Source organism: Lissotriton vulgaris, chromosome 4_1, assembly GCF_964263255.1.
Source record: "Lissotriton vulgaris chromosome 4_1, aLisVul1.2, whole genome shotgun sequence".
NCBI classification, from domain to species: Eukaryota; Metazoa; Chordata; class Amphibia; order Caudata; family Salamandridae; genus Lissotriton; species Lissotriton vulgaris.
The window spans coordinates 1,186,461,936-1,186,486,039 of NC_141691.1; the positions used below are offsets into that span (position 1 = coordinate 1,186,461,936).

At 40.8% G+C, this 24,104-nt stretch overlaps 1 protein-coding gene across 1 annotated transcript in view; it reads right to left on the reverse strand.

Annotated features, from left to right (window-relative positions):
- CDH12 (cadherin 12) overlaps positions 1–855 on the reverse strand; it is a 1,369,316-nt gene extending 1,368,461 nt beyond the window's left edge. The window contains exon 1 of the mRNA XM_086965412.1: positions 609–855. The gene's annotated coding sequence lies outside the window, so the exon portion shown is untranslated. The remainder of the gene's footprint in view (positions 1–608) is intronic.
- Positions 856–24,104: the final 23,249 nt, after the last annotated feature.

The window sequence follows — 24,104 nt, forward strand, 5'->3', positions numbered from 1 at the left end:
GGTGTTTTTGAATAGGAATGGGCTTACCTTTCTAGGTGGTTGCGTGCACTTTCCTAAATCGCTTTATAACCCTCCGTTAATTTCTCCTTACTCCTCCCTACCCCTTCCGCATTTACTAGTAATTATGTCCCTTTTCCAGCCTTTTCTCTGGTCTCTCCCACATTTACTACTAAGTACTAAGCACATGTGTGAGCACCTCCCCATACAAAAATAAGAGAGATGGAGTGAGAGAATTACACTTGTAGGTTTGTGAATAGCATTTTGTAGTACGTTGTAGTAAGTAGAACTACTGTAGTACTACTTTATCTACTAGAAAATGAAGTTTATGAACCAGCTTCTATGCTTCCCAGCAACAACATATGATTCTTAGTTGGCAACATAATTGAGACTGAAACTTATTAAATAATTTTCCAAAAGTGAATCTCAAGACATGGATATTATGAGTCTATGCAGCCAGTAAAAAAAAGTACAAAAATGAAATCTTTTAGTATGTGATCATCATAATGTTTGACAGCCACAAACATAACAGACAGACTATATAGTATGAGACACATGCATGTTTAAATCCAATTTTACGAATCCTTTCCCCTTTCCTCTCGAATGCTCACCTGCACTTGTACCCAATTCTGTATTCCCTGCAAGGTGAATTGATCAGCCACTAGAAGAGGCGCTCCAGCACTTCCTTCATCTCTAGTATGTCCATGGGGTGTCTTTGAAATCCACAAGCCAGGGGCTGTGATTATAATTTCATGAAATCTCCTCAGTGTATTTCAGAGCTCCAAATAAGAAGGACGCTAAGGACATTAGCGTTCATTGGGCTGTGTGGACTTTTTCAGCAGTACAGGTAGGAGATAATTCTCTCTGTAAAAAGAGCATACAAATGTGTTAATTGTGAGGCAAATCAGTATAATAATAAGACAAGAAACTGAAACAAAACAGTAGTCAAATGTGATTTCATCAACTGTAAGCCACTGCTCCTGCCTTCTTCTCTCTTGAAATCATGCCATTAAAAGCAAATCTTACAAATACTTGCAAAGTGCTACAAATCAAGGGTGGAGGAGGATAATAAGGTCCAATGAAACAACAACAAGTGGAGGCAATCAACTAACACTCCAATCATCCCATCAGCCTATAGTAACTGTAAGTTACCATTTTGAAAGGTTTCATTTGTCACAAACCTACCTGGGGAATGCTAATTTGAACAAGAATGGAAACAAATAGGTATGATTTCATGATTTTGAATTGCTGGTTCACTGTTTAGACGTTATCAGAAGTTATACAGTCATTGAATTAGGGTTTAAGAACTAAAACCTGTTTGCAGGTTCCGGTATGAAACTTCAATCCATGAGAATTTAAAGTTGAAAAAATCTTTTTTATAAGCATGTATTGGCATGGAACAGGTGACATAATTAAATAATTTCATGGTATTAGCTTTTACTGTCTATAAGCAACTTGGAATTTTTTTTGCATATATATATATATATATATATATATATATATATATATATATATATATATATATATATATATATTATATATACACATATTACCTACTGGCGGTCGCCAGTAGGTAGTTATAGTTAGGATAATTTTCAATGTTAAATCTCAACATTCTATTTTGAATAACTTTGGCGCCGGTTGACGAATCTGCCTGAAATTTTCAGGAAAATGGTCTCATGGCGGTCCGGTCCTTCCCTGAAAGTTTGGGGGGGATTCGTCAAGCGGGGGCCGAGATAAAAGGGGGGTCCCAAAACGCGTTTTCCCCATGTTAATTTCCATAGGGCGGTCGATTTCACTTTTAGCTCGAACGGCTGAATGGATTTCCACCAAACTTGGCAAAATTGTAGGGACTGGTAGCCCGATGTGCCTTTGCTATGTCTCAAGATATGTGCTCCAGTGGATTTTGAGTAATTTAGGTTCAAAAAAATATATATATCTATAGCCGCGCTCCGGTGCGCGCACCGGAGAGCGCTCGAGGCGCGACACGCGACTTGCGCGCAGGAAGCTGATTGGATCTCAGTTGTCTGTAAACATTCTAAACAGTCTGGAGCGGCCGCCATCTTGTGTCTCGGTAAAATCGAGACACAAGAGGTGGCTAAAAGAAAGGGGGAAATGACAATAAGGGGGAAGAGTACACCCCCTCTGACCCCCTAGTTTTGATGTGGGGGCCATTAAAGGGCCCCGCGGGGCCTCAAAAAAAAATTATTTTTTTTCGATTTCCGCGGGGGGCGCACCCGGTACGCGTACCGGGGAGCTTACTGAGGAGCGTACTAAGGAGAAAAAAAATGACAGATTTTTTTCACAAAAAAATGCATTTTTTTATAAATTAGAGGTAGTTCTGAAAAGAACTTTTTTTTTTCTTCTTTTTGTTGTTTTATATTTTTTTGTGTTTTTTGAACTTTTTGAACTTTTTTTGGCTTTTTAAAACAATTTTATAATTTTTTTGGATTTTTGTCAAGGGAAAAACAAAAAACAGGAATTCAAAAACGGCTCAACAGGAGCAAAAAAATGTGAAAATTTAGGGACTGTCAGGGCAGCGGTGTTGCTGTTTCTTTAGGGCAATAAGTTCAACACTCTGCTCCCCATAGCAGAGCAGTTCGTTACACTCCGTGCACAGAAATTTGATGCCTGCAAACTCTGGCTGTATGTTAGGGACCATTCTTCTACGGGATGGTCCCGAAGGTGTTGCTCCACCAGTGGAGGTGCTGCCGCCATCTGTGGGTAATTTCCGTGCCAGGTCTCTGACACTCTCCCTCGCAAAGTTGTTTGGGTGTCTTCTTTTGACATGCCTGATTAAATTGGCATTACCAAAACTATATTTTTTCAGAGGATTGCCTCTGGATAAAGTACTCCCACATATTTTGCAGGTTACTTTTGGAGCGTTGACTTTTTTTTCACCTTCAGGGATGTTATAAAATTTCCAGATGAAATGGATTTTTTTCTTCTCCGTAGGAGGGTCCTCATCTACAAATGCATCTGAATCACTGCTGGATGACTCTCTTGCAGCCATTGCTGTAGATCAGGAAAGTAGGAGATGAAGATAGTACACAGAACAGCTCTTGCTCTCTCCAAGTACAAAGCAATAGTGAAGGAAATGGGTGGGGATTTCATTCTTTGTAAAAAAAACTGTTAGCAACCAATGAAAAGTGTTATTTTAGGGTCACATGACCCGACGCGCTTACGCTGCGCGCTTCGGAGCACTTCCGGTGCGTTTACGCGGCGCGAGCGGAGGCGCTTCCGGGGCGCAAACGTGGCGCGATCGTAGGCGCTTCCGGGTGCGTTTACGCGGCGCGATTTGAGGCGCTTCCGGGGCGCACATATGACGCGACCGTAGGCGCTTCTGCGTGCGTTTACGAGGCGCGAGCGTAGGCGCTTCCGAGGGCACTTACGTTGCGCGCCGAAGTGATGTCATCAAACTTTTACAGAAATGCATAATCATTTTCCTTATTAAAAAAAACTGATTTTATTTGTATAGTACGAAAAGTTTTGCATTATTATTAACTTTTCATTCATATTTTTTTTCACGAACGACAATAGCGCTCCGGGTGCGCTTTCTGCTAAGCTCACCGGAAAGCTTACGGGAGCGCTTAGCTGAAAGCTTCTCGGAGCGCGCACCAAGAGCGCAAAAAAAAAAAAATATATAAAAAAAAGAATACTTACAAAAAAACAGCAAATTGTAAAAAAAAAAAGGATACAAACTCGATATAGAAAGGAATTAGCATTTAAAAAACCTATGAAATTCACTGAAAAAACCATAGGTTTCACACCAGTTATAGTTAGGAATTAGCATTTAAAAAACCTATTAAATTCACTGAAAAAACCATAGGTTTGACCCCAGTTATAGTTAGCTGGAAATTTTACTGATATAAAACCATTGAAATTCACACGTTATAGTTAGTCGGACTCACTATAACTTGCGCGTGCAATGCACTGCTGATGACATCACATATTACATCACTCATGACATGGTCAGTGACATCACTCATGACATCACTGATGACACCATCCAGTGAATATGTGCCTTTCTGAAAAAGTAAATATTAGTGAGTAATGTTTAAATATTTAAATATATATATTAGTGTTTTACTTTGTGTATAAGTGGCTACATGTGTTGGTAAGTAGCTACATGCGTATGTATATGGGTTATTAGATGTTTCTCTTAGTATCAGTATGAGTGTCTATATGGTTTGGTGGGGGTATTACTTAGCACATAGATGCATGAGTGACTGACTCTCTGTTTCTATGTGTTTTGAAGACAGCATATGTACAGGACTGTATGGGTGGATGAGTGTCTATATGTGTTTGTTAGTGAGTGAATGACTGTCTCACTAGTGTCTTTATCAGTAACTACATATGTTTTAATCTAGTATATATGAATATTGATGTATATAAGTGAGTATATGTGAGAGTAAGAGATTGTAAGAGTTCCTGTTTAAATAAGTATGTGTTTCTATAAGTGATTGTTTAAGAGAATAAATATGTGTAATTTTAAATAGAAGTAAGGTGGAAGTGTGTGTATAACTCTATATTCAAATAAATGGATGTCCAATAGTTTATTTGCACGTGTGAATATGTGTGTGAGTAACTTTTGGATGAATGTCGGTGTGTAACAGGATGTATAGGTGTATCACTTCATATGATGAGTGAGTATATGTATGAGTGACTATATAAAACTATTGGTGAATGAGTGGATGTGTATATAGATAGTGGGAATTACTGAATTGCTTGTTGTAACTGATATAGGTATCTCCATTTTTTTAAAAATTTCAGTTTCTATTTTTGAATATGTGTCTCAAGGGTTACATTATAGTGAAAGGAGGTCTGTCACTATGTCACAAGGATGGTGTCATGAGTGATGTCACTGACCATGTCATGAGTGATGTAATATGTGATGTCATCAGCAGTGCATTGCACGCGCAAGTTATAGTGAGTCCGACTAACTATAACGTGTGAATTTCAATGGTTTTATATCAGTAAAATTTCCAGCTAACTATAACTGGGGTCAAACCTATGGTTTTTTCAGTGAATTTAATAGGTTTTTTAAATGCTAATTCCTAACTATAACTGGTGTGAAACCTATGGTTTTTTCAGTGAATATATATATATATGTGTGTGCGTGTGTATATAATAATCACATAGTTGCCCCCACTGTGTAGTTATAGTTAGGCCTGGGTTTCCATAGGATTGGCTTTTTTTGTTTCACCAATAACTTTGGCGCCCTTTTCCCATGATAATTCCTATGGCAAATTTTGAGAAGCTGTAGAGAAAAAATTGCTTAGCTGAGGTACACCAAATGTTACTGAAGTTAGCACTTTATTCAGAAAGAGTGCTTTTTGTAACTTGGTGGCAATCTTTTCAGCTGTTTCTGAGAAATGTGCATTCTAAAGAAATGCTTGGTGTGGGCCTGAAAGGGTTATGGTAGATCCAGCGGGATTCACGTGGACGTCCAACAGTACAGTAGATTAAAAAAATAATGGTGCCTGGTTGAGTATGTGAGATTTCTTTCCTGTCACCCTTTTTGAATGCATGGAACCAAAAGACCTGATTAGCTAGCTGCATGAAAAAGTTTGGGCCCGGCATTATATGACATGGGAATTTGGCCCTGCGCCCTGAAATTATTTTAAAAACACATATAATCGGGCAAGGTATGGACACCATAACCACATAAAATTAATGGAACGACCTAAAGGGGGCCAATTTTTTTTATAGTACCACAGGTAATGCAATACCCCTGTGGGACCCAGTGCAGTCCATCAGTAAAGTACCATGATACTCCCACCCAACCCAGGATGGCCCTCCTTTGAGGTACTATGATATTCTCGTGGGAGTTGTACAAAGAGACCTAGCAAGCTTTACAGGGGGAAGCTTGCTCAGTCCTGTGGTACAAGGGATGTGGTGCTTGAGCACAGTACCATGGAAGTACTGAGAACATAAATAAATGGGAAAAATGTGGGTTGGGGTCTGCATGGGATTGGCCACCCCAGGATGGCTGAGCACATGGTGGCAGTTGGAAACAGGGTCTGGCCACAGGCTAAGCCAGGCAGTCAACCTCACACTCCATATGGTCATAGGCTGTGTGATGCATGGGTGGGTACCTTAGGGGGATTGGACCAGTGCTTGGACAAAGAGTAGGGCAGGACCTACCGCCAACCCACTGCTGTGCACAACCAAAAGCTGTGCTCATGGGGGAGTTAAATAAACACAATAAAATGAAGAAAAAAAACCCTGAGAAAAACAAAGATTAAAGTGACATTATGGTAAGTTAGGGTAATAAGATTTTAGCTTACATTAAAAAAACACTAGAAATTAATTGATTTATTATGCTATGATATGATACAATATGATGTATGTATTTGTGTGTATATATGCAGGCAGTGTTTTATTGAGGAGGTTTGTCCCCTCCTATATATATTACGCAGATTATCTAGTGACAGCCACAGCTGGGTGGTTATAGTTAGGTCAGCATTTCCATTTCCCTAATAACTTTGCCCTGTTTGATGAATCTCCAAGAAACCTTCCCAAAAGGTGCTGGTTTTCAACAAATTTGTGCAAAGTAAGTTTCAGAGTGATCCGTCAAGTGGTAGGTGAGAAAAAAGGGAGGTCCTAAAAAGCATAAATCCCAACGCATTTTCCAAAACGTACCGCTAAAACAGCTCAAAGGCATTGCACAAAATTTGGAATGAAGCAAGATCTTGGAATGCAGATTGCATTTTTTTGTGATTCAGATCAGCAGTTTTTCAAATATTAAGATAAAAAATATTAGTATATATGGACAGTTGGGTTTGAGGGACACTCAAAAGATTCCCTCAGACCTAGTTTTAAGAAATGTAGAGTTCTGATTGTCCCAAAGATATTATATGACCTTAAGCTAATTAGCTCTCACGGCACTCAGAATCCCGTGGGAGCGAGCGCTCACATTGATTGCCAGCAACATGAGAAAAATGTTGCTCGTAGCCATTACAGTACTCGGCAACTGAGCCCTCTGTACTAAATTTTTAAAAAAATGAGATAAGGGGTTAGGATTGGGATATCCTGCCCCACAGGCCCAACGAGGAGGCCAAGGGGGAAAAATGTTCAAAAACTCTGTATTTATTTCTGCTATCCTGTGGAACTACTGAGGGATCACAAAAAACAAAACAGTCTCAGTGTTTTATTAAGGGGAGTGGGTGTGTGGCCCCCATTACAATGCCTTTTTTGGCCCCATTTTTTGGCCCCATCAATCAAAATGGGAAGGGGACATGAGCGTTTATCTCCCTGAGCTATATTCAGCCCCAGGGAAACCATCCCTCAGGGTTCAAGGTATGGATTAACGGGAGAGGTCCATGCAGCCTCCTAAAGCCTTTAATTGCCTCAAGGACCCCATCACTGTGGGCCGGCTCACTTGCTGTGTCCCAGGGAACCCACCAACAGGACATAGCTGTTTCCCTGAGTGGACTGGCGCAGGCAGGGAAACCTGTGTTTGCTCCATCTGGCGGGAGCATTTATAAAATTCCCATCAAATGGGAGCAAACACAAAGTCTGCCCTCAAAGGCGGAGCTTTGAAAATGCTTCCATCACCTGGGAGCACATTAGTATTCTTTTTCCACTGACCGCACTGATGTGGACAGGTAAACAGAAGAAGATGTTGCTCCCACCAGGAAGGAACAACATAAACAGCTTCTCCCTCCGGGCAGGAGCAATGCTGACTCTCAGACCATGTGGGGAACCGGCTGGGACTGTGAGGGCTCTGGGGCTCCCTTCATAGCCACCAATATGTTGTTTGTGGGTGCCCTAGGTGGGCACAGGGACACCCACATATATAAATACATAAATAAATAAAATAAATAAATAATAAATTCCACATTGGAAAGTGCAAAATTATCACCCCCAAGGGTATCCAGGCGCTGGTGGGCCATCAGTGAGGTTATGTGAGCCATTGCCCAGAGTCCCATGATGCTGGGCTGAGCGCTCTGGAGTTCCATACTTCTCCCTCTATTAAAATAAGGCACCAGGAGAATGGATCCCCGGGGGCCATAATCACGCAAGGAGGGGGCCCCCTCACTTTCTAAAATAAAACAGCCATGAGGGATAGGGTCCACCAGACACTAATGAGGCATTCGGAGGGGTCCACATGGCCCCCTTCCCCTTTAAAATACAAATGTCTCTGGTGGATGGGGTACCAAGTGCCTAATGAGTCTCAGGGAAAGCGTCACATGCCCTCCTTCCATATTTATTTAAATTCCAGCTCAGGGGCATAGGGTCCCTAGGGTGTAACAAGGCTCAGGGAGGAGGGCCTGTTTCCCCCCTCCATTTATTAATTACTCTGCTCCAGGGATGGGGTCCCCGGTGACCAATACATTTCGGGGGAGGCTGCCATGTGGCCCCTCCCCTTTTAGACAATGCCTGGCCCCAGCTGATGGGTTCCCCAGGTCAAAAAGTTGCTTTGGAAGAGGGGCCACCTGGCCCCCTCCCCTTTAAAAAAATGGAAGGCCTCAGGAGATGGGGTCCCATGGCAGCTTAAAAGGCTCGGTGAGGGGGTATGCACAACTGCCCTCTACTTTAAAAAAAATAGATTGGCACCGGAGTTTGCGGTCCCTAGGGCATTTCAAGGCTCATGGAGGGGGCTGCCATGAAATTTTGGGCGCAATGGTGGTCTCCTTGGGGCCTAAGAAGGTTTATTTAATAAAACAATTCCTAGTGCCTTATTAAAAATGACATAGGGTAATGTACTAAAAGTCGTCCATTTAAGGACATATGTTTTGATGTACTACCACGTTGTTAATCATTCCCTGTGCAATAATAGCATTTGGATTTAATAATTAGATGTGGGAAACAAGTGCTTGGGTAGAACATTACTCCTACAGCTGAACACTATCCCTTATGGACCAATCTACAGTGATATTCCAATGCATCAACAATTAGATACTAGGTACTCGCCCTATATCGAAAGAATAATTCTGTGATAAACATTCAGCATTCATAATGCACTAGGAATTGTTCTTTTGAATACGTTTTGATTTTATTTTTAAATTGTTGAAGAAGCTTGTGTAACATTAGGACCTTATAAAAAAGGACATTGTTGTTGGTTTGTTGAATTTAATATTGTCAACAATTCCAAACATGTTTTACGATGTCTGCCACCCTTTTGGGTGCATTAGTAATTTGCTCTATATACAATCCTTCACCTTATGTCACTTAACCAATCAGTATTCAGTATGCAATATGAATTGTGCATTTCAATGAGCTCTGATTTTGTTATTAATGGGTTGAGGACTTTGTGTGACACAGGAACTTATAAAGCCAGGCACTGGTGATAGCAGGAGAAACATGATATTGTCAAGGCTCTACACATGTTAAAAAGATAGCTGTCAGTTATACAATCAATTTTACAAAAAAAAATCCATTTAGACACTTATTTACCCATTTATTCTTCCATCGACCTTTAGACATACATATATATATATAAAAAAATTCAGAAAGACACACATTCACTGGTTGATGTCATCATTGATGTCATGAGTGATGTCACTGACCATGTCATGAGTGATGTAATATGTGATATCATCATCCGTGCATTGAGGACACACAAGTTATAGTTAGCTTAGCTAACTATAACGGAGGAATTTCAAAGGTTTTGTGTGAGAGAAATGTTCAGCTAACTATAACGTGTGAAACCTATGGTTTTTCAATGAATTTGCATGGTTTTTTAAATGCTAATTCATAACTATAACGTGTGTGAAACCTATGGTTTTTTCAGTGAATTTCAAAGGTATTGTAAATGATAATTTATAAATGTATTAATTATTATGTCTTTCTTTTTACACTAATCTCTTATATTATTAATATAAATATTTTTATTTATTTTATGTTTTAGATTACATTTCATATTCGTATTATAAAATAGTAACAAAACTAAATTGCAAAGTAATTTTTGGATGAATTATTGCTTGACGTCGGTTGCAAGTATAACACAGCTCCAGCAATTCTCTTGGGGCCCTATGCTCACAATGCTGTATCAATCCTTACACCTGCTTCAAGCATATGCAAGGTTTTGACGCAGCATAAGCTCAAAAGTCACTGAATAAAATATTATACATTTCACTCAGTCACTTTTAGGAGGCCTTGCTGCACCCCCTTCTGCACAAGAAAGCCTCTTCTGGAGCAGAGTTTACAATGTAATACAACCTCCAGATGCGTCACATTGTTAATAGCACACACCATGGCACATGTTTTGCACCACCGCTGTGTCACAAAAGTGATGCAACAGCTATGTAAAAGAGGCACTAGGGGATTGTAAATCCGTCCCTAACACATACAAATTCACCCAGGCACTTTCCCCAGCAGCGCAAATTGAAACATAGACTTGTAACATATTTATGTACATATGATACATTCAAGTGCTTCAGACATATTACAGTATACTATAGATAAACACCTTATAGATTTATGCTGTAGCAGTTCCTTATAGTTCTGCACTTTCACAGTCTCCATACACTAGTAACATATTCATTCATTCATTTATGAACTACACATTCATTCTGACAAACTTTTACACACTAACATAGAAATATACCCCCAGATTCATCAAACTCATGTTTTGCGAGTCCTTAATAGTGAATTTTAAGGAATCGCTATTAAATTCTCGCAAAACGGGATGCATGTTGAAATCGCAATATTTTTAGCGATTTCTACTGCTTCCTTATTTGCGATTCGCTAATTGCTAATCGCAAATAAAGAATGGCTTTCCCAGGAATGTATAATAATAATAATAATAATGAATAATAATATGTTGCCCAGGCTTCATATTATGGCCCAGAGTGCGTACTGTACAGCAGCTTCTCTGCAAAACCTATAATTACCGCTAGTAAATCTACGTCTGACTTTTCAAGAAAAAATCTCAACTCCAGACTCTGCTACACAGTTTTAATGTTGTTTTCTCTCTCTTTCTCTCTCTCACTCTCTGTGACATCATTTCTCTTTCTCTCTTAAACTTAGACATGGCTGTCTGCTTGGACGTGTAGAAGAATTGTTGAAATGAAGTTGTAAATCCAACTGGCTGAAGTGTTTGGCCGCAAGGTTTATACAATGGTAAGCACAGAGGCCAAGATCTACAAATCCTTCATAATGCATTAGAAATAATTCGGCATAACAGGCGTTAGCCGCCCGCTCTCTCCTCTCTAAATGAGGCAGGCCTGCTGTTAAATGCCAGATCTCTGGTGCGAAATAATGTTGCCTTTAACGACTTTGTTTCCCAAAACAAACCACCCTGGGTTTTTATCACTGAAACCTGGGGCTTTGAAACCGCTGGCCCAGATCTCGTGGACGCAGTTCCTGAGGGCTATTCCCTGTCCAGACTTGATAGGACAAGGTGTAGGGGTGGTGGGCTGGGAATATTGTTTAGAGACATCTTTACTTGTTGTACCAAGCCTCTCTCTTTACCATCAGACACCTTTGAGGCAATGTATTTCTCCATTACCTTTCTCCCTTCTGAGTCTTTTTCTGGAATTCTCTGTTATAGACCCCCAGGCCCCAAAACGACTTTTTCCTACGAAATTCTTAAATTCATTGAACCCTATATCGACAGGCCCTATTTTACCATTCTGGGTGATTTTAACTTCCATCTAGAGGCCACAGATTCGAAGGACACGCTAGGACTTATAGATGGCCTAGCTGCATGTGGACTGCATCAATTGGTCAATGGCCCCACACATCTGGCCTCTCATACGCTTGACGGCATTTTTTCTAATGATGCCAGACTTAGGACTGACACTCCTATTCCCCTCTCTTGGTCCGACCATCTGGCAGTTCCCTTTTTTCTTAAAGTAAACTCCAATCCAGGCAACAAACCTAAGACTGATGTTTGGTCTTCTAGAAGGAACTATAAATCTATAAATGATAATTCTCTTTCACCTTTTATGAACAATCTTAGGTGTCCTTCTCTGGAGGATCCAAATAGGGCTGCCTCTGATCTTTTTAATGCCCTAACTACTGCTATGGACTCTCTTGCCCCGGCCAAACGACATTACTCAGCTCGAAAGAGCCCCTCCCAATCTTGGTTTTCTGACCACCTAAAAACTATGCGTCAGAAATGCCGGCAACAAGAAAGGTCCTGGATTGCTCATCCTGATCCACGGGGGAAAGCCCTGCATAAATCCCTTCTCAGAGATTATAAGAAAGCGATAATGGAAGAAAAAAGGCATTATTTCACTAACCTGACTACATCCCTAAAATTCCCTAGAGACCTTTTTAACATTGTCGACACTCTCTTGGCACCTAGACCGGCTGACCCTACCATCGAAACTCAGGAACTCTGTAACAGCTTAGCAAGTTTTTTCCATGATAAGATTGCGGATATCTATAGTGTGCTCGAAATTAGAAACCAAGAGCTTAACGCTAAGGCACCAGAATCCTCCCTTTCCATCCCTGACAGAAATGAAAAGACTGATGTTTTGCTGAAACCTTTATTTACATGTTTTCCCTCTTTATCTATAGAAGATCTCAATCTTTTACTTGATGCCACAAAGTCCTGCTCGCCTCTTGACCCCTGCCCGCTAAAAATCTTAAAAACTTGCAGAGGGTCGGTGCTTCCCCCGCTACTGGAAGTTATGAACTTGGCGATCCACGAGGGTATTTTTCCCTCTTCCTGGAAAACCACTATTGTTAGGCCTCTGCTTAAAAAACCTTCCTTAGACCCAGGGATCTTGAAGAATTACCGCCCTATTTCCTTACTCCCGGCCCCAGCCAAGATTCTGGAATCTCACATAAATCAACATCTGTCTACTTATATTGAAAATTCCAACATGCTTGATAGCTCCCAGCACGGTTTTCGATCAGCTCACAGCACTGAGTCTGCCCTCACTGTTGTGACAAACAAAATTCGATCTGAGGTTGACAAGGGACATCCTTCACTGCCTGTGTTGTTAGATCTCACAGCAGCTTTTGACACCCTGTCCCCGTCAATACTGATCTCCAGGCTCAAAGATATCGGATTAGGAGGTTCTGCCCTCAGTCTGCTCTCCTCCTTTCTCCATCACAGGGAGCAGAGAGTCAAAATGGGCAACTTCCTCTCCGATCCCCAAAAGGTGCAATGTGGGGTTCCCCAGGGCTCTTCATTGAGCCCTTTACTGTTTAACATCTATGTTACCCCACTTGCACAGGTAGTAAGATCCTTTGGCCTGGACGTGCTGTCATATGCTGACGACACACAGATCTTGGTATCCATCACCAAGCCAGTTTGTGAGATCGCCTCCAAGTTTAGAGCTTGTATGGAGGCAGTCTCCAATTGGATGACATGTAACTTCCTAAAATTGAATGGTGAAAAAACCGAAGTTATGGTATTCGGAGGGAGCCAAGATCTCTGGTCAAAGGACTGGTGGCCTCCATCCCTGGGCGATTGCCCGACTCCCACTCCTATTGCTAAGAACCTTGGAGTACAAATTGATCCCGCCCTTTCCTTCGACCCCCAGGTAAATAGGACAGTGTCTACTTGTTGTGGCACCATTAGAATCTTGAAGAAAATTGCCCCTTACGTGTCCTTGGCAGCCCAGAAACAAGCAATAACTGGCCTAGTACTATCGAGGCTAGATTATTGTAATGCCCTTTACGGTGGCATCAATAAAGGCTCTATCCATCGCCTCCAAATGGTGCAAAATGCTGCAGCCAGATTGGTTCTTAGCCTCCCTAGGAGGACGTCTGCAACAATGGCCAGAAGGGACCTTCATTGGCTCCCAATTCCATCTAGGATCTCCTTCAAAATTCTCTGTCTGGCCCATGGTGCTATCCATGGCTCAGGATCTGAAGGCATTAGATCTCTTCTGTGTGCCTACACCCCCACTAGAACGCTTCGTTCATCTTCAAAGATTAGGCTGGTAGTCCCTAGGTTTGCTAAGGTTAGATGGGGAGGTAGAGCCTTTTCCACCTTGGCTCCCAAACTGTGGAACTCCCTTCCCCTTGAGCTTACCAGTCAATCCTCCTTGACAATCTTCAAAAAACTTCTCAAAACCTGGCTTTTTTCTCAAGCATATTAGATTCTTGCTCTCCCAAATGCGTCTGGTCTAGTTATCTGGAGTCTGGACTTTCCATGTCTGTTCGTATTGCGCCTTGATGCCCCTTGGGGCTAAGTTTTGCGCGGTATAAAAACGCTATTCATTCTATTCATAGTAACGCAGTAGGCACTTTCATATAGACACCGCTAGAATACAGCACTATAACAAGTAAAATGTACCAGGTACACAGCACTCGTAAAACTGTAGTGTAACTTTTATTTATGAAAGGAGAGAGGGCCATATTATCAAACCTTGGCAACTAAATTATCACCACTTTATCGGCAGCAAACTGCCGCTAAAGTGCCATAATAGGTTTGATAATATGCTCTATTGAATCCCAATCGAAGCTGATGTTAGATGTGAAGGGCATCTAACATGAACCCATTATCGCCACTTTAGCGTCACTTTCCGGCCGATAAAGTGGTGATAATGTTGTCGCCCAGGCTTCATATTATGGCCCAGAGTGTGTAGTGTACAGCAGCTTCCCTGCAAAATCTATAATTACCTCCGAGCAGTTACAACAGATAGCTTACAACAGTCTGACAAACAGATCCACAACCTTATTACGCTACTTTTGAGTCACTTTGAACATAGGTAAAGTGATGCAAGGAGCTAGTAAATCTACGTCTGACTTTTCAATAAAAAATCTCAACTCCAGACTCTGCAACACAGTTTTAATGTTGTTTTCTCTCTATTTCTCTCTCTCACTCTCTGTGACATCATTTCTCTTTCTCTCTTAAACTTAGACACTGCTGTCTGCTTGGACGTGTAGAAGAATTGTTGAAGTGAAGTTGTGAAGTCTACTTCCTTATGTGTTTGGCCGCAAGGTTTATACAACTGTAAGCACAGAGGCCTAGATCTACAAATCCTTCAAAGGAATGCATTAGAAATAATTCGGCATAATGGGCGTTAGTAACACAGTAGGCACTTCCCTATAGACACCACTTGAAGGAGGCACTATAACAAGTAAAATGTACCAGGTACACTGCACTCGTAAAACTGTAGTGTTAGCTTTATTTTTGAAACGATAGAGGGCCATATTATCAAGCCATGGCAACAAAATTATCGCCACTTTATCGGCAGCAAACTGCCGCTAAAGTGGCCATAATAGGTTTGATAATATGCTCTATGGAATTCCAATCGAAGCTCATGTTAGATGTGAAGGACATCTAACATGAGCTTCAATTGGAATTTCATAGAGCATATTATCAAACCCATTATCGTCACTTTAGCTACACTTTCCTGCTGACAAAGTGGCGATAATTTTGTCGCCCAGGCTTGATATTATGGACCAGAGTGCGTAGTGTACAGCAGCTTCTTTCTAAAATCTATAATTACCTCCGAGCTGTGACAACAGATAGCTTACAACAGTCTGACAAACAGATCCACAACCTTATTACGCCACTTTTGAGTCACTTTTCACATGGGTAAAGTGATGCAAGGAGCTAGTAAATCTATGTCTGACTTTTCAAGAGAAAATCTCAACTCCAGACTCTGCGACACAGTTTTAATGTTTTCTCTCCCTCTCTCCCTCTCTGTGACATCATTTCTCTTACTCTCTTAAACATAGACACTTCTGTCTTGGACGTGTAGACGTGAAGAAGATTTGTTCAGAATAGTGTTAGATGTGAAGGACATCTAACATGAGCTTCGATTGGAATTCCATAGAGCATAATATCAAACCCATTATGGTCACTTTAGCGACACTTTACTGCCGACAAAGTGGCGATAATTTTGTCGCCCAGGCTTGATATTATGGCCCAGAGTGCGTAGTGTACAGCAGCTTCTTTCTAAAATCTATAATTACCTCCCAGCTGTGACAACAGATAGCTTACAACAGTCTGACAAACAGATCCACAACCTTATTATGCCACTTTTGAGTCACTTTTAACATGGGTAAAGTGATGCAAGGAGCTAGTAAATCTATGTCTGACTTTTCAAGAAACAATCTCAACTCCAGACTCTGCGACACAGTTTTAATGTTGTCTCTCTCTCTCCCTCTCTGTGACATAATTTCTCTTACTCTCTTAAACTTAGACGCTGCTGTCTTGGACGTGTAGACGTGAAGATTTGTTCAGAATAAGTTGTGACACCAACTGCCCGAAATGTTTACCCGCAAGGTTTATACAACGGTAAGCACAGAGGCCTAGATGTACAAAGCCTTCATAGAAATGCATTAGAAATAAGTCGCCATAATGGGCGTCAGTAACTCAGTAGGCACTTCCATATAGACACCACTTGAACGCGAATAACAGAACTGGAATGTACGAGTCACACTGCACACGTAAAACCGTAGAGTTACCAAAACATGTAGGGACATAGTATCAAGAACGGCGATAAAATTATCGCTGCATCAGCGGCAGGAAACTGCGGCTAAAGCAGCGATAATGGGCTTGATATTATGCTCTTCTAAATTCCCATAGTAGCCCAGGTTAACACCAGAACCTGGACTGCTATGGGAATTCACAACAGCATATTATCAAGCCCATTATCGCCGCTTTAGCTGCAGTTTCCTGCCGCTGAAACGGCGATAATTTTATCGCCATTCTTGATAATATGCCCCTTAATGCTTCAGCTCATTTTCTCACATCTACATAATTCTAAACTCTAATTTTCTTTTTTCTTTTGCAGATTACCAATCAGACACCTTTTGGAATCCATTTGACAAATTGTTTATAACATTGTTTAAGTTATTTTTCCAGTTCTAATATAGTTATACTTGAGTTTTGTTTATATTTATTGTTTAATAAAAGTTAATAAAAAAACTACATACTTATTTTATTTTGTGGGGGAGGGGTATGACGGCCCAAAATAAAAATAATGTTGAAATACTATAGTAAGATATTCAAGGCTAGGATTGAAAACTACTGAGTTCTAACTCACAGATATAATAAAAACAACGGTGAGAAACTACGAAAATGGCGATGGACGGAGTACGTAATCAACGTTTGGTGCCTCGGCACTACCTTTCAAATAAATATATAAAAAATATGATTATTAATACTGTACAAAAGTACAGCAGTGGATGACACACACGTACCGGGAAAAGAAAGCGACAGATTTACTATCTGATATAAAGAAATGTTTGCTTGTTGAACTTGAAGAAAAAGAAAACGTGGGCTTCGAAACGGCGCTGAGCATGCGAAGAGAGTACAACTGCTACACCCTAAAAAAAAGGAAAGCTTTACATACTATTATAGAAATAAAGGAGCATATTATCAACAAAAGGCGATACATTCTCGCCGCTTTTATCGACAGGAATCTGCAGATAAAGCGGCGATAATGTGCTTGATAATAGGCCCTTGTAACTTCCCATAGCAGGCCAGGTTCTGGTATTAACTTGGGCTCCTATGGTTATTCACAAGGGCAGTTTATCAAGCCCATTATCGCCGCTTTATCGGCAGTTTCCTGCCGATAAAAACTACCATAATGTATCGCCTTTTGTGGATAATATGGCTCATTGCTCTTTATTTTACCACTAAACTTAGGTGCATATTATCAAAGACTGGTGTTACAATTATCGCCGTTTTATTGGCAAGAAACTGCTGATAAAACGGCGATAATGACCATGATAATACGGCCTTGTTATTTCCCATAGAAGTGCATGTTAACACCAGAACATAGGCTTCTATGGCAATTAAAAAGGATGTAATATCAAACCCACCCTTCCAACATTAATAAAAAACCATAGGCCCTTGTAAATTCCCACAGCAGCCCAAGTTCTGATTTTAGCCTGAACTGCTATGGTTATTCAGAAGGGCATATTATCAAGCCCATTATCGCCGCTTTATCGGCAGTTTCCTACCAATAAAAGCGACGATAATGTATCGCCTTTTGTTGATAATATGGCCCATTGATCTTTTGTTTGACCAGTAAACTTAGGTGCATATTATCAAGGACTGGTGTTAAAATGATCACCGTTTTATTGGGAGGAAACTGCCGATAAAACGGCGATAATGAGCTTCATAATACGGTCTTGTTATTTCCCATAGAAGCCCATGTTAACACCAGAACATAGGTATCTATGGGAATTTATAAGGACATATTATCAAGCCCACCCTCCCAACATTAATAAAAAACTCCAGACAACACAGGTACCCGGAGCTGGAAGGTCATTTTACATATCACTGCCCCAGAAATGTGGCGTTCCCCGCGACGTGTACGGAGAGAGAGAGAGAGAGCTCAAAACATTTTTTTTTTTAAAAAGACCCGAGGGGTGCCGCTCACTGAGACTGCAGGGAGTAGGACTGTAACCCCCGCATACTTCAAAATAAAACCAGAGGAGTGCCATTCCCCAGTGCTCGGGGCACCTTACAAGCCCCCATTATGCAGAAAAATTTCCCCCGTAATTTGCCCCCCCGGGACCTAATGAATAAAATGGACTTCTACTTTTGTTTCACCTTTTCCACCGCGTACAAGTACTGCACGAGTACCCCGACATTTTTTATTTAAAAAAAAAATGAGCCTAAAGATCCATGTACCACCCCCTGACCAAGACTATAGACTCAGAATGTTTCTACCCTGCCCCATTTCTTTATTTCTCAACTTTGTTTTACTGTTTTCTTGTGACTCTGCTCTCCCGACAAACAACAAGGCTGCCAGCACTCCCTGGTTTGGAGTATTGACAGCCAATCAGCATGCAGCTCCTGCTCGTAATTGTACGTATTTTCATACGCGTATGACCAGTAAACTTAGATGCATATTATCAAGGACCTGTGTTAAAATTATCGCCTTTTTTTTGGCAGGAAACTATATAGGCAAATCAGCTCCCCTCAGCTTCCAGCAGCAGGCAAGCATGCACGCTAAACCGGCGACGAAGGAGATGGACCACCAGGTACAGCAAAGATGTTATTTATTGTGTCACCGCAGAAAACAGCTACGCATTTCGGGCCAGTTCGCCCTTGTTCACACTGTAACGTCAATAAACCCAATTGCGTTTTTTATATGCTTAAGGTGAGCCACACCTCTAACCGTGACATCAGTTATCCCATGATCATAGAAAGTAAAGACATACATATGCGTTCTCGCATTTGTGTGTGTTGTTTTTTAAATAGGATGAATCCTAGTTTTTAACATATTGTGTTAAACATATATTGCAACAAAGAAGCAATGAATATAAATATCGCTATCATTTGTATTATGTGCAATTTCGAAAAGTTTTCGGCAGTTAGGAAAGATGATTTCTGTTTAAATACATGTACACCACCAATGATTAATACACAAAAGTTATCTCTAAATGACATCACATAGATAACAATGCTTGTTTTTAACTAGAAGAACAGTCATATATATGTCTAGATCTATTGGTGCAAAAATTTGCAAAGCAGCAATTCAATTAAAGTGCATATAGAACTGTGCAAAAATACGTGCAAAAGAAGTATTTCAATATTTATAACTGTAATCTCTCAGATCCCTGAGATAAACTTACATTAAAATTTATGAAATTCACACACTTCTAAAATATCTCATAACAGTATAGAAATTAATAAAGTTAAGATCACCAATTCTCAATAGTATAAATATCCATATATATATATATACAAAAAGGTGTAGTTTTTTTTAAAAAAATCCATCATTATATATACAGCTAAATGTCAGTACCATCGTTTCTACAAAATGGTCATGATAAAAACAGTATAGATAGGGAGAGCCTATAGATATATGCATATACAACAACTTGTACTTATGTACTCAATAATAGGGATCCTAACTATTGAGTAAGTTGTGTATAATGAGAGGGATAAATCTTAAAGATATGTGAATCAGATTACAGAAATATGTTATGTCTCATAAAAAATGATGCATCTCTTGTGTTATTAAGTCCATTTGGCCATTTACTATCAAATTCCAAAATCATTTTTGTATATATATATATATATATACTAGCAGCCCGTCCCAATGTTGTCCGGGTATGAATTGCTGCCGGACAGTAGTATATTGTTTTGTAGGATTTCGTTTTGATAGCATTTCTTATCTGTGACAGGCCTGTGAAACACTCCGATTCACAGTGCACTGCTGATGCACTTAAGAGTGCGCGTTCAGTAGTGTGTGAACTCGAGCTTCCCTACTTTATTTATCCTTGCAATATTATATAGTGCGAACTCGACAACATGGAATGAGCACAATTTACATTACAGAAGAACACATTAATTTGTGGTAGGCACGGGAGACAAAGCGATTTGCCTGGAATCACAGAATGTTGAGCTGATGCCGAGATTCGAACGTAGCTCCCCAGCTCTAAAGTTCGCAATTCTAGAACTTGTGGTGGGAGGTGTGTCTAAAAGTGTATGTCGGTGCTGGCCATCAATGAGAGAGACCTGTGCATTTTTCAAATCGGTGGTGAAAAAATATGAGTATGTTGCTGGAGATGTGAGCCGCCGTGCCACCAATGTACTTACCGGAGGAGGGTAAACACCCATTATTCCGCAACTTTCTTTCTGCATACCATCATTCTGCATACTTTCATTACGAAAGTACCATGACTCCGCAATGCCATGATAACGCATGGCATTACATTTTATATGCTTTTATTGCGCATACACTTACAACAGAATTTGTTGTAAATGCATGAATGGTAACAGCATGTTTTGTTTTTAATGTTTGGATAAGGTAAGTATGGGTATAGGGGTATATGTTTTGGGGTGCTGAGGTATATGTTTTGGGGTGTTTGGGTATTTTAAGGGCTCAGATATAGTTTTGGGTTTTGGGGTACAGGGGTAGGTTTAGGGTTTAGGGATAGGTATGGGTTTTGGGGTACAGGAGTATTTTTAGAGTTCAGGGCTAAGTTTGGGTTTTGTGTTATATTTAGGGCTCATGGTAGGTTTGAGTTTTGGGGTATAGGGGCATTTTAAGGGTTCAGGGCTAGGTTTGGGTTTTGGAGTACAGGGGCATTTTTAGGGTTCAGGGCTAGGTTTGGGTTTTGCGGTAAAGGGGTATTTTAAGGGTTCAGGGCTAGGTTTGGGTTTTGGGGTACAGGGGTATGTTTAGGGTTCAGGGCTAGGTTTGGGTTTTGCGGTACAGGGGTATTCTAAGGGTTCAGGGCTAGGTTTGGGTTTTGGGGTATGTTTAGGGTTCAGGGCTAGGTTTGGGTTTTGGGGGTACAGGGGTATTTTAGGGTTCGGTGGTAGGTTTGGGCTTTGGGGTACAGAGTTATTTTTATGGTTCAGGGCTATGTTTGGGTTTTGGGGTACATGGGTATTTTTAGGGTTTAGGGATAGGTTTGGGTTTTGGGGTATAGGGTATATTTATAGGGTTAAAATGGGTTAGTGTATAAGGGTGTTGGGGTATTTTAAGGAGTAAGGGTGGGTTATGATTATGGGGTTCAGTGGTATTTAAAGGGAGCAGGGTGGACAGCTGGAGCTGGAATGTACAGAACCTGGGAAGAACAAACAATGCAATATTGGGCACAAAGCTCGCTTTTTTTTCCGTAATCCCGCGCCCCGCACATGCCCACGCCCCCAGCACACGATATGAGACATGGCATGAAGGGCGGAACGTACCACACGCCCCCAGCATTTGTCACGCCTCCAGCACACGCCCACAGCACAACGCAGACACGCCCACAAGGGACTACTTTGCTGGCACGGCTCTTTTACTTTTAAATGTATATGGTGGGCGCCTGCATAGCCTACGTTCTTCTACTGCAACTGTCCTTTCCAACGCTGTATTGGGTGTTGTGATTGGTGCTGTGGTTCCTAAGATTACCCGCCTCAAAGGTTTGGGCTCTCTCTTTATTATATTAGTATATATATATATATCAGCAAAGTCTTCAAACCTCCACATGCAGTGGCGAAAGAAGAGACAGACCCCACGCTCTCCAGGCAAGATGTTATTTATTCCTTGTGCCTTCCAAAATGCAACGTTTCGACTACTGACGTAGTCTTGTTCACACACCACATTGCACAAAATGGAAACTTTTTTTATCTATGCAGTGTGGACACACCCTTCCGGGCCCCACCTCCCAAACATGAGTCACATGGTTGCACCAAAATGGCAGATACAAAACAAATTAAAGAAACAGTGCACAATAACGCTATGTTCTTGTAACTTTGTTGCATCACAAACAGAAGCAATATTGCATGCCTACTGGTTTGCCAATGTTAATCCAAAAAGAATTCTGTAAACGTAAATACACACAGAAAAACAGATTTGTGAGTACCAAAATTGCCGCATGAATGCGCAAATGTTATTTTGCGTTGCTTATTGAAAAACATTGATCTGCATGAATGCATTGTATACCTCTCAGTACAACAGAAAAACAATAATGGATTGTTAACTAAACCAAGGCTTGAAAAATAATTGTAAAGATGCAAATCATAGCCGTGCAGTGTAATTTGTTACCCTAGCCAGGAACAACCAAAAACATTTTGCGTGTAACACCAAAAAACAGCACCTTCGTGTAAAAAACACAAATATAAGTTTCAGTCCTATGTATTTGTTTTTCAAAAGAATATTTTTCATTTTTCTAAATATCATAAATATATAAGAACTATTTACAATACAATTGTGTTTTGAAAAAAGTGCTCAAGTAAATATACAGTGTAACAGAACCACCAAATCAAAAAGACTTCCCCAAGTGTTTGTTAAAAAAACTGCACTGTTCAAAAAACTAAGCAGACAGCTCTGTTTTAAGAGATAGGACTACAGGATACCTAAAATAGGTGCTGGAATACAAGATTTCATATATAAACAAACTATGTACAATTCTTTGTAAGTTCTCACGTTGTGTTCAGTTTGTAAATTATATACAGAGTGTGTGTACTGAGTCAATGTTTCTACAGAAAGTTATGCATGTCCTCCGTCGCATTCAACCCATTGGGTTGTTTGCTGTCGAGTTTGATAATATACTGCGTTTCTAATCGGCGTAATAGTTTATCACGGTCACCACCCCGCCTTAAGGGAGCGACAGCGTCAATGACATAGTAGGTAAGACAAGACAGATCCCTGTCATGTCTGCTGTTAAAGTGGCGCGCCACCGGGTATGCCCCGTCGTGATTAACTATAGTACGAAGGTGCTGCAGTATTCTAACATGCACCTGTGCGCCGGTACTGCCTACATAACATAGACTGCAGGTGCAAGTTAGGACATAAACCGCAAACTCCGTACGGCAGTTGTAATTCCCGTGAATTGGAAATTCGGTTTCAGAAAACGGAGTGCGATAATGAGTAGTATTTTGTCCAAACTTGCACGCCCGACATGAGGAACATTTGTGAAATCCCTTTCTACCAAACCATTGAGCAATCATAGGTAATTCAGGGCTGGATTGTACTAGCTTGCTACGCATGCTATATGCACGCCTGAATGTGATTGTAGGTTTGTCAGGAGTTAGATCGAGTAAAACTCCATCAGTCTTTAAGACTGCCCAGTGTTTGTTGATAATGGATTTAATCTTGCGGTGCTGTCTACTATAAGTAGTTATTAGTCTGCTGGTATTGGATGTTGCGTCCATATTAGGGGGTTTAGATGACAGTAAAGAGTCCCTAGTTCTTTCACTACTCTTCTGCAGTGCAGTAGCAAGACAGGATTTGCTATATCCCCTTGCTTCCAGTCTTTCAAGCATTGCAGATGCCCCTTCGTCAAACTTTTCTTGAGTATTGCATATTCGCTTCAGGCGCAACAATTCGCCAAGCGGGATGCTCATGATGACGTGTTTGGGGTGGCCACTGCTGGCATGTAGAATACTATTGCCAGCAGTGGCCTTCCTGTGTAGGGCAGTAATGATCTTATTGTTTACGACATTGATGTAGACATCAAGAAACTCAGCCGTAGTGTTGCTGATATTGGAGGTAGAGAATAAGTTAAACTGGTTCTTATTAAGCGCATTTACAAAATTCTGAGCACGCATGATGTCCCCCTCCCACACACAAAAAATGTCATCGATGAAACGCATCCAATGCTTGACACATGCAAATCCAGAAATGCCTGGTAACTCCTGCTCCTTCCACAGCCCAACGTGCAAGCACGCGTAGCTGGGGGAGAAGCAGGAGCCCATGGCTACACCACGTATTTGTTTCCATATATCTTTTCCAAACAAGAAATAGTTATTGTTTAAACACCATAGTACCAAATTGCAGATCATT